Below are 10,211 nucleotides of genomic sequence, written 5' to 3' on the forward strand. Positions count from 1 at the left end.
GGTTGTCCATTTTCAAAGTGGACTCCCGCCTTCTGAGATAGAGAATTCCACTGGGAGAAAGAGCTTCCTGACATTGATCCCAACTGGACCTCTTTGGAGGCTGCATCCTTTGCTCCCAGGTGGACCGCTGCGGTTATGCAGCATTAGTCTCCTCTAAAGGTGTCAAAGCTGAGTTTCAGTTTGGAACCACCAGCTTTATCTTGGCTTCCCAATTTGGACCCAGCCAATGAGATTTTTAAAAGTTGAATTTGTTGATATTCTTTATTAAAAAAATTTTTTTTTAATTTTTATTTTACATTGGAGTATAGCTGATTGACAATGTTGTGTTAGTTTCAGGTGTATAGCAAAGTCATTCAGTTATGCATGTACATACATCTATTCTATTTCAGATTCCTTTCCCAATATAGGCTATTACAGAATATTGAGTAGAGTTCCCTGTGCTATACAGTAGGTCCTTGTTGATTATGTATTTTATATACAGTAGTGTATATAAGTTGATATTTTTAAAAACTGTAGATTTCATATCATCAGTTGGATCTCTGGCAACTGCAAATGCCCCAGAGCCAGGTCGCAGTGGCCCTGTTGGGATGAGGATGCCTCCTGCCCTGATGGTTTTCGTTATACTTGGAGGCTTACACACCCGGCCCTGGCAAGCCTTTGAGTTTGAGACCCCTAATCCATGTTCTCTGTCAGCTGTTCAGTCCTTGAAAGAAAGTTGTTATACGCCCCATCGCTTTCTTTCCCCGTGTAAACTTCCCTGACTTCTCATTTCCTGCTCTTTCTTCCTTGCAACAGTGGCAACAAACCCACAGACCTCTTTCCTTCCCGTGGGTTTTATAGATAGTCATCTCGAGAAGGTAGGGGTAACAAAAATATTAACTATAAGGAGGTAGCCCAGTTTGTGCAATTTTGCAAACTCCTTTGAGCGCTAGTGTTTGATCTTTAGATACTAAGTTTTTTCTGGGGCAGCTGAATTTGATTGATTGATCACTTTGATTTCTGAGGGTGAAATCCCATCCCTCCCTCCTAACACCCAGCCGCAGAGAGCAGGGCTGGCTTCTCACGGCAGCAGTGTGACATAGACAGCAATCTCCGGGCTTGGAATAAAGTTCCAGAAAGAAATGCACACAAGAATCAGAGACAGTCTGCAGAAAGAAATAGCGGCCTCGTCCACCATTCCTTTATCTGTTCATTTACTTGCTTTTGCCTTACTCGATTAAGATGTTCATACCTTCACTGAATCTCAGAGAGTTGATCTGAACGGTTGCCCTAGTCCTGGAGACAGAGTTCCTGCCCTCAGGGCCAAAACTGTCAGTTCTGGGCTGTTTCAAGCAGAGCCATCACCTGGGCTTCAGGACAGTGGACCGTTGGGGGTTCACTGCCAGGGTGTGCCTCATGTCTCTAAATTGTCAGATTCTGTGCGAGGTCCTCTGCAGGAAGTCTGCTGAAGAGGACCCCACTGTGGTCACCCCAAGGTTTGGCTAGTTTCCCCTCATTGCCAGGACAAACATTTCCAAGGGACGCTTGGGCTGATCCGAGGACCCCTGGCTGGGGTGGCGGCAGGCAGCTGTCAAGGACATTCCTGGACTTTGGAATGATGCAGTTTCCTCAGGGTCAGGGAATTCTGACAGAACTCGCAGGTTCCAGGAGCCGATCACAGGAGCGCAGCGTTTGGCTCCAGAGGAAACGAGTGTCAATCAAACGCGTGTCATTCTTGACTTGATTGTAAACTCTTCCAGTCGGGAAAATACTTGGGGTTGTTTCGCTGGACTTGTGACGAGAAATGACATGGCATGATTGCCTTTGATCACCCTTTCCGGGGAGTTTGCAGGAACAGAAATCCAAATGATGGTGTAAGTTCATTTTCAGGAATTAATTCTTTTTTCTCTCCAACTCTTGCCAACGGAGCACCAGTGTCATCTGGCTGCAGCCCCTTAGGTGATGCTAGACCGGTGAAGATTCAGAGGGCTCTATCGATACTTCCAGAAATTTTTGACATAAAAAACAGAGCTGCCAGGGTCTGTTTCTTTTCACATTTCGGTGTCAGAGGCTGTGTGTTTAAGAATGTCATTCAGCTGCTGAGGTATCGACCGGAGACCTGGCCCCTATGAGAAGTTCTGGGGAGCAGTGTCTGCAAAGCCCCTTTGCACACCTTCCAGAATTTTTGAAATAAATCCATTCAAGGTGGCTCCTTCTGGGGTCACGCAGTGACAGCTGTGAGCCAAGTTGTATAATGTGCAGAACCTAGGAGGTGTCAGAAGTAAAAACATCTCTCAGTTCTACTGAAGTTAGTAAGTCAAGTTAAATCATCCACATATGTGGAAACAGAAGATTTTCAAAGCAGCGCCTTCATTATAAAAAATGTGTTAAAATTAGTAACTATTTTATATCTTGCCTATTTTCCCCATCCAACCTAGTTTTTTTTTTTTTAATCCAAATATAGACTTTGCAGTATTAAGGTAGAGATGCACAGAGTCACTAAGAGATGAAATCAAGGTTGAATTTCTTACCCTTAGGTAATAAGTGCCCCTGGATAACTTCGACAACTGTGTTTTGGGGAATGTGGTCCAGCTGAAGTGGGAACCCTCTCCCTCTCCATCTGAAAAGTCTCAGAAAAGGTTTTCTTGTCCCTCATTTTTTGTCCTGGGGGCTTGTCTGATTTTCATTACTTCAACCTAGAGTCTTTGGGGAGCATGTTTCTCGTGCCTTCTCTGAACTTGGGTTTTTGTGCTGGCATTGGAGTAGGTTCTTTATGGCATTCCTAGAAGGATTGACGAATACAGTTCTTTATTGCATCACAAAGTAAACTCATTGAACTTTTTCTCTGCTGTAATGTAATTTCATGGAAACTGACAGCCTTTGAGACATCAACTCAAAAGCCACACTTGGGACCTGTATAGCACGGGGAACTATTTCAATATCCTGTGATAAACCATAATGGAAAAGAATATGAACAAGAATCTATCTATCTATCTATAACTGAATCACTTTGCTGTACACCAGAAACTAACACAACATTGTAAATTGACTATATACTTCAATAAAATAAATTAAACAAACAATTAAAAGTCTGTTTATAATGACAATGAGCCTTCCATTTTAGCCTAAATAGATCTATCTAAAGGTGTTTCTTCTTCTTTTCTTTTTTTTTTTGGAAACTTACACTGATATGTAACGTGTTCCTAAGAATTGCTTTCTAAAGAAATAAAAGGAAGTCATTTATAGGTTAAATCTGGCAAGACCCAACACATTCCTAAACCTCTCAACTTAGATATTTTTAACGTAAGAATTCCAATGGATCCGAAATTGCCCAAGGAAGCTCGAAGCACTGAAATTGGATTTAATTCCAGGTTTGCCATGAACATGTTTCTGTCCCATGATAATGACCCTATCTTTAACGATGCTAGGTGGTTTGCCATTAATCACTGAGCTGCACGTGCATGTTTAAAAGCTGGTGTTTCCTGCCCTTCACGATTCCCAGGTCTCTCCCCTCTGGAAACTAACCACAAATCACTCTCCTGACTTCATGTCCCTTTCAGCTACAGCCTTATTTTTATCTTCTTTTTTATGGCCAAAGCTCTAGAAAGTGTTGTCAACATTCTGTTCTTCCATTGACTCGATTGCAATCTGGCTTCCTCTGGTCTTATTTCTTTAAAGTCACCCCTTGCTAGCAGTCATGTCCAAAATGAGAAATTTAGAGAAGGGGACCAACTAAGTGGCAGTTTTGCCCCCAGCCCCCAAACAGCACCCTTGACAGCCATTGTTACTCCATGATACTTTCCTTTTTGGAATCCTTTTTGAGAGCATCTCCATCAAGTGACCAGAGTGGCACAGGGGATGATGCCTGTTACCATCCTGGGTTCAGCCAGTCCCTGCAGTGGGAAGTCACAAACCATCCTCTTAGAGAGAAGAAAGCAGAGGGGCCATGTGACAGGTGAAGGGACCACCAAGAGAGGTGGGCTCTAGGCTGGCTCCGCTGCTTATTCGAAAATGAGCTTGAGCAAGTTTGCTCTGGGCCTCAGTTTTCCTTAAAAGGGAATAAAAACACCTATTTTATTAGGTACAACTATAGGACCTGGCATGCAGTTAAGACCCTCACTAAGTGTTTAACTATTTTTATCAGCAAACAAAGCGGAGTAAAACACAGCAGTTGTCACTAACCAGCTGGTTCGTAGAGGCCCTCTCAGGTCTTGTCCTGGCTTTTTTCTCTTCTGTTCGTGGATATATTAGGCCCTGCCAAGCTGACCTATGCCACTCCAGTACACAGACAGAGGATGGGCTTGAAAGTGGGATGCCATCTTATTAACTTCCAGTTATGATTCTAATTATCCAGTGAAATTTATTTGCGCATTTGCTATGCAAGGTGCCCTCTCTTTGCCAGACACCAAATTACTGTCTACAACGGGGGGATAGACTTGGCCAGGAAACACAACGTCTCTGGTGCTCTGTAGAGGGCATTCTGTTCCAGGCCCTCACCTTGACTCAGGAGTCCAAATTAGACAGCAGAAGTGAGTTTCCGAGGGGCATCTCTTCTCACCGTCGGTTGAGCCCCCAGAGGTTCTGTGGCTCCTTTCCAGCTCTTTCTGCCTTGACAAAGTTATGAGTCACAATGCAAATAATTTTTCTCCAGCAGTGTCTTCAAGAAAACCTTACATTTGAGACAGACAAATATCATAGGATATCATTTATATGTGGAATCTAAAAAATAGCACCAATGAACTTAATTACAAAACAGAAACTGACTCACAGACATAGAAAACAAACTTATGGTTGCCAAAAGGGAAGCGGGGGGAAGAAATGAGGAGTAGGGAATTAACAGATGCACTTTACTATATATAAAATAGATGAACAACAAAGATTTGCTGTATAGTAGGGAACTATATTCAATATCTTGTAATAACCTATAATGGAATAGAATTTAAAAAAAGACTATATACATATATGTATAACTCAATCACTTTGCTATACACCTGAAACTAACACAGTATTGTAAATCAACTATAATTTAAAAAAAAGAAAACCTTACATTTAAAAGTGCTGAGCAATTTACCAGGTGTTTTTGCATGCATGCATTATAGATAGGCAGGACTGAAATTTACATATATCATTCTTCGCTCACTAGAAAAGTAAGCCTACTCCGTTCCAGAACTTGCCCAAGTCACCAAGTATTCTGGTTATCTCTTGCTGTGTACCAAGGCAGTCATTCATTTGGCTCATAACTCTGCAATTAGGGTCGAACTTACTGGAGAAGATGTCTCTCTGCTCCACAACGTTGGGTCCTCTGCTGGGAAGAATCAAACAGCTGGGGGGGTAGAATCATTTCACTTAACGTGTCTTGTGCCTGGGCTGAGATGATGGAAGACTGCGCTCAGCAACCTATACCTGGCCTCACAGTGTAGCTTGGGCTCCCTCACATCATTGTGATCTCAAACTAGATTTCCTGTAGAGCAGCCCAGGGCTTGAGAAGTGAGTATTTCAGTGAACAAGGCAGAAGTGGGATGGCCTTTTTATGACCCAGCCTCTGAAATCACATGGTACCACTTCCGCTGCTACTCTATTGGGTGAAGCACTCCCAGGCCCATTCAGACTCAAGCAGTGGACACAGAGACCCCGCCTCTGGAGGCGAACAGCGTCAGCGAATTTTGGGTGTGTTTTAAAACAACTACAGCAAGTGTCAGAACAAGACCTGGATCTATCGAGACTAAATTCAGATTTATCGTAACTAGGTTAGTAGGGGCTATGGGGGCAATGCCAGAAGATTTAGTGAATCGGGTAGAATTCGCTTCAGCTTCTGGATCTTTTACTTATTAGGTGTGTGATATTAGACAAGCTGTTCTACCTGTTTGAGTCTCGCTTTCATTATCTATAAAATGAAGAAACAACCGTTCTAACCTTGTCGCGATGATTAAATTAAACGAGGCTTGTAAAAAACTAAGAGAGTGTTTGACACAGAATAGGTGCTCAATAAATGGGAACTACGAATAAAAAAATTAGAAATACCCATTTAAAAATAAATAGCACTAACTTTAAAATTATTATTATTAATATGTTTATTGTTATGAATCACCTGGTAGGTAATAATCCTAAGAAATATGTCTTCTCTCCTTTCTTCCTCCGTGGTCCTAGCTCCCAATGGGGCCATCACTCCCCCATCAGGTGGGCCTGATTCCTCCCCCACTTCCCTGTGTCCCTGTAGTCCTGGGGAGTAGAGGACATTTGCTAACCTCTGGTTACTTTGCTTCCACTCTTTAGTTTCTTGGCTTTTTCTCTCATCTGTAAAACCATCCCCTGTGCTTGGAATATCCAACATGGTGTCTGTTTCCCTGAGTGGACCCCGATGTATACAGGTCAATGTACAAATGACACTGGGGCTCTGTCAGCAAGGATGAGGAGGGGTGGGGCAGAGGATTTGGATAAGAACAAGGTGTTTCCCTCCCTCTCTCCTTCCCTCCTCCCCTCTCTTCTTTTGCTCCTACCCTCCCTTCTTTCCTTTCTTTTTTGTTTTATCTTTTTCAGAGATGGAGCAATCCTATAAGTGATCCTACACAGCTTGCTGTTTTCACAGTAAATACACATAACTCTAATTCATGCTGTTCTAATTCACTTAAAAAGCTGCATGGCACTATTTACAGTAGTCAAGACACGGAAGCAACCTAAATGTCCACCAACAGATGAATGGATAAAGAAGATTTGGTATATATACACAATGGAATATTACTTGGCCATAAAAAAGAATGAAATAATGCCATTTGTAGCAACATGGATGCAACCGGAGATTATAATAATAAGTGAAGAGAGAAAGAGAAAGACAAATACTATATGATATCACTTACATGTGGAATCTAAAATATGACACAAATGAACTTATCTACAAAACAGAAACAGACTCACGGACATAGAGAACAGACTTTTGGTTGCCAAGGGTGAGGGAGTTGGGGAAGGGATGAAGTGGTAGGTTGGGGTTAGCAGATGTAAGCTTTTATATATGGAATGGATAGACAACAAGGTCCAGCTGTATAGCACAGGGAACTATACTCAGTATCCTATGATAAACCATAATGGAGAAGAATATAAAAAAAAAAGTATGCAAGGACTTCCCTGGTGGCACAGTGGTTAAGACTCCGAGCTCCCAATGCAGGGGGCCCAGGTTTGATCCCTGGTCAGGGAACTAGATCCCACATGCATGCCACAACTAAGAGTTTGCATGCACAATCAAGGAGCCTGCCTGCCACAACTAAGACTTGGTGCAACTAAATAAATATTTTTTAAAAATGCATATATATGTGTAACTGAATCACTATGCTGTACAGCAGAAATTAACACAACATTGTAAGTCAACTATACTTCAATAAAAAAATGTAAAAAATAAAAATAGCTGCATGATACTTACCTGGCAGGGGAGTTACCATGATCGCAAAGGTGCTTTTCCCAGGGTGAGGCTTATCCATTGCACTCTGGATCTGCCGACCCCCGCGATTTCCCCAAATGTGGGAAACTCGACCGCATAATTTGTGGTAGTGGGGGACTGTTTCGCGTTCTCCCCTACATAAAATAAAAAGCTGCACGATATTGCATATTATGGATGCACCCTAGCATATCTATTCGTTTCACTATTGATGGATAGACTGTAGTTTACAGTGTTTCAGTTTTTGCTACAACAAACAGTTCTACATTAACTATACGTTTATGCACATATATCCCTGTAGATTCACTCTCATTTCTGTAGAATACATTTCCAAAGGTAGAATTTCTGGATCAAAGAGTATGTGTATTTTTAAATTTGTCAATTAAAGAAATATTTTTAAATTAAGAAACATCACCAGATGACTTTCCCCAAAGGCTGTAGCATTTACCTTCCCTTTAACATCTTATTTCCACTAACTATTCAGCACCAAAAGACCTCCGTGCTTATATTTGGATAACTACAACCAGGCTTGGCCCTTGAAATGTCTATTTGATGAATCAAGAATTTGGAGAGTGAAGAATCTGATAATAAAAGCCATGCCCAAGTTTGCTGATTGAGATAAGTTTTTATTATTTATGGGTTTGTTCTGTTTTACCCCCTGCATGCCATAAAAAGTCAACCTTTGAAAAAGGGCCTTCTCTCTACAGAAATCCCATCCTCTAATCTGTGAGTCCATGTAGGTGTCCTTGATATATTTTCTAATAAGGCACTTGAGAGGCTAATTGCATTGTATTTATAGCCTGTAGAGGTGGTTCCCACTTCAAATGAGGAGTTTCCTTGGTAATGTACTAATAACCACAGGTTCCGAGAGGCTAAACTGAGACTAACGTAGCAAAATTCAAAGCGGGACTTGCAGGGGATCCCAGAAAGGCACTGAAGGGAACAGACAGACCGCTTGAGAGAGACAGGAGAGGCCTGGGGCGAGGGCGCGTTTCATTTGATTCCTGTGCCTTCTGGGTTTTCCAGTAACCTTGGGTTTAAAATCTGCACCAATGTTAAGCTTGGTATTGACTATCCTGAATTCCTATTGTTCAAAAAATCCAAATGTCTCTATGGAGTCTGAAAAGCTGCCCCTGATTTCTGGTCCGCCCAGACCCTGCTGTCCTGTATTCTACTACTGCCCACTTCCAACTGTTCCAACATTCCCGGGAGATTTCATCTCTCCTTCAGGACGGATGAAGTAGCTAGCCTGTCTCTCCTTCCTTTTATCTCTTTATCTCTCTTCCAATCCCCATTAAATTTTCCAGTTAACACTAACCAGTTCCAAATTACTGTGAATCACTGTGAATAAGTGTCATTTCAGCACTTACATAGTTGGTTTGAAATAATAATAATTATATTAGTAAATACTAATGGAAAACATTTTGGACCATTGTGTTCTAAGCACTAAGCTAGACAGACACGATAGTTCTGTAAGTAGGAATAATGATCTGTTTGACAGAGGATGGGACTGAGGCTCAGAGAGGGTTAGTGACTTGCCCCAAACCACACAGGCAGACGTGGACTTTAAATGCAAACCTTACTGGACTTTGATGTCCGTGCTGTCGTTAGACTGTCCCACCTCCAGGCAGCCTGCCAAATGGCACTGGCTTATCGTTATTTTGAAGGGCGTACACTGTCTCTGCCGTGTCCCTTCACTCTGCTTCATCCTCATTCTCATCATCCCATGTGGTGAAGACACACTGTGTGCCAGGCACTGGGTGAGGTGCCTTCATAGACCTGGTTATGAACTACCTTGTATGATTCCAGGAAGGTGGGGACCTCATCTTGTGCATTTGAGTTGGTGCAGTTCCTGGCCCAGTGCTGAGGATCTGGTACACACTCAACCCCAGTTATTTCTTCTTTTCACCATAAGTATTTTGATGGCATAGGATTGCTCACCACTTTCTTATAGATCCCTTCTCCCCTCGGTGCCTAAGGCAGAGCCACACCTCTATCCTAACCATTTCATGATCTTTTAGCAGTTAACCTTGTATATGGTATGTTCACACACCTCTCACCCTCGTCTGGAGACCAAATGAAATTATTAAATACATTCAGTGAGCTCAAAATAAGGCAGAAAAAGTGGAAAAGGGGAACAAAGAAGGACAAATAAAAAAATAAGTAGCAATCTTAAAAATTGAAACTCAACCATATCAGTAATTACACTGATGGTCTAAATGTAAATGGTCTAAACACCTCATGGCAAGACTCATTATTATTTAAGTATGTTTATTCCAAAGTTAATCTATAGATTTAACAAAATCAAAACCATTCTTATTTCACAGGCAAGGAAACCGAGGCCATGAGACACTGACACTCATCTGAGTGAGTGAACTGCATCTACCCAAAATGTCATATATATAGAACAGGGGTTCTCAACCAGGGGTGATTTGCTCCCCACCCCCAGGGATGATGTTTGGAAATATCTGGAGATATTTGGTTGTCACCACTGGGAAACTGCTACTGGCATGTGATAGGTAGAAGCCAGAGATGCTGCTATACATCCTACAATACCCAGGGCAGCCCCCTGGAACTAAGAATTATCAGAACCAAATGTCCATAGTGCTGAGGTTGAGAACTCTGGTATAGAAGAAAGAAAGGAGGCATATCTGACCCTATTTTCTGCCGTTGGTTATCTTAAGAGATGTGATTTTTATATAATACTCACAGAACATTGAATGCTTTCTTTCCCTCATAAGATGTGAGCCCACAGAACTAAAAAATAACTACTACTTATGTATGGGGTATAAGGGACACCATAGGC

At 42.0% G+C, this 10,211-nt stretch overlaps 1 non-coding gene across 1 annotated transcript; it reads left to right on the forward strand.

The window, feature by feature from the left end:
- Positions 1-7,382: 7,382 nt before the first annotated feature.
- LOC133086129 (U1 spliceosomal RNA) lies at positions 7,383-7,545 on the forward strand. Its single transcript, XR_009699899.1, has one exon. It is a non-coding gene; the product is annotated as a U1 spliceosomal RNA (small nuclear RNA).
- The last annotated feature ends 2,666 nt before the right edge of the window (positions 7,546-10,211 follow it).

Source organism: Eubalaena glacialis, chromosome 2 (assembly GCF_028564815.1).
Source record: "Eubalaena glacialis isolate mEubGla1 chromosome 2, mEubGla1.1.hap2.+ XY, whole genome shotgun sequence".
In the NCBI taxonomy this organism is placed as follows: Eukaryota; Metazoa; Chordata; class Mammalia; order Artiodactyla; family Balaenidae; genus Eubalaena; species Eubalaena glacialis.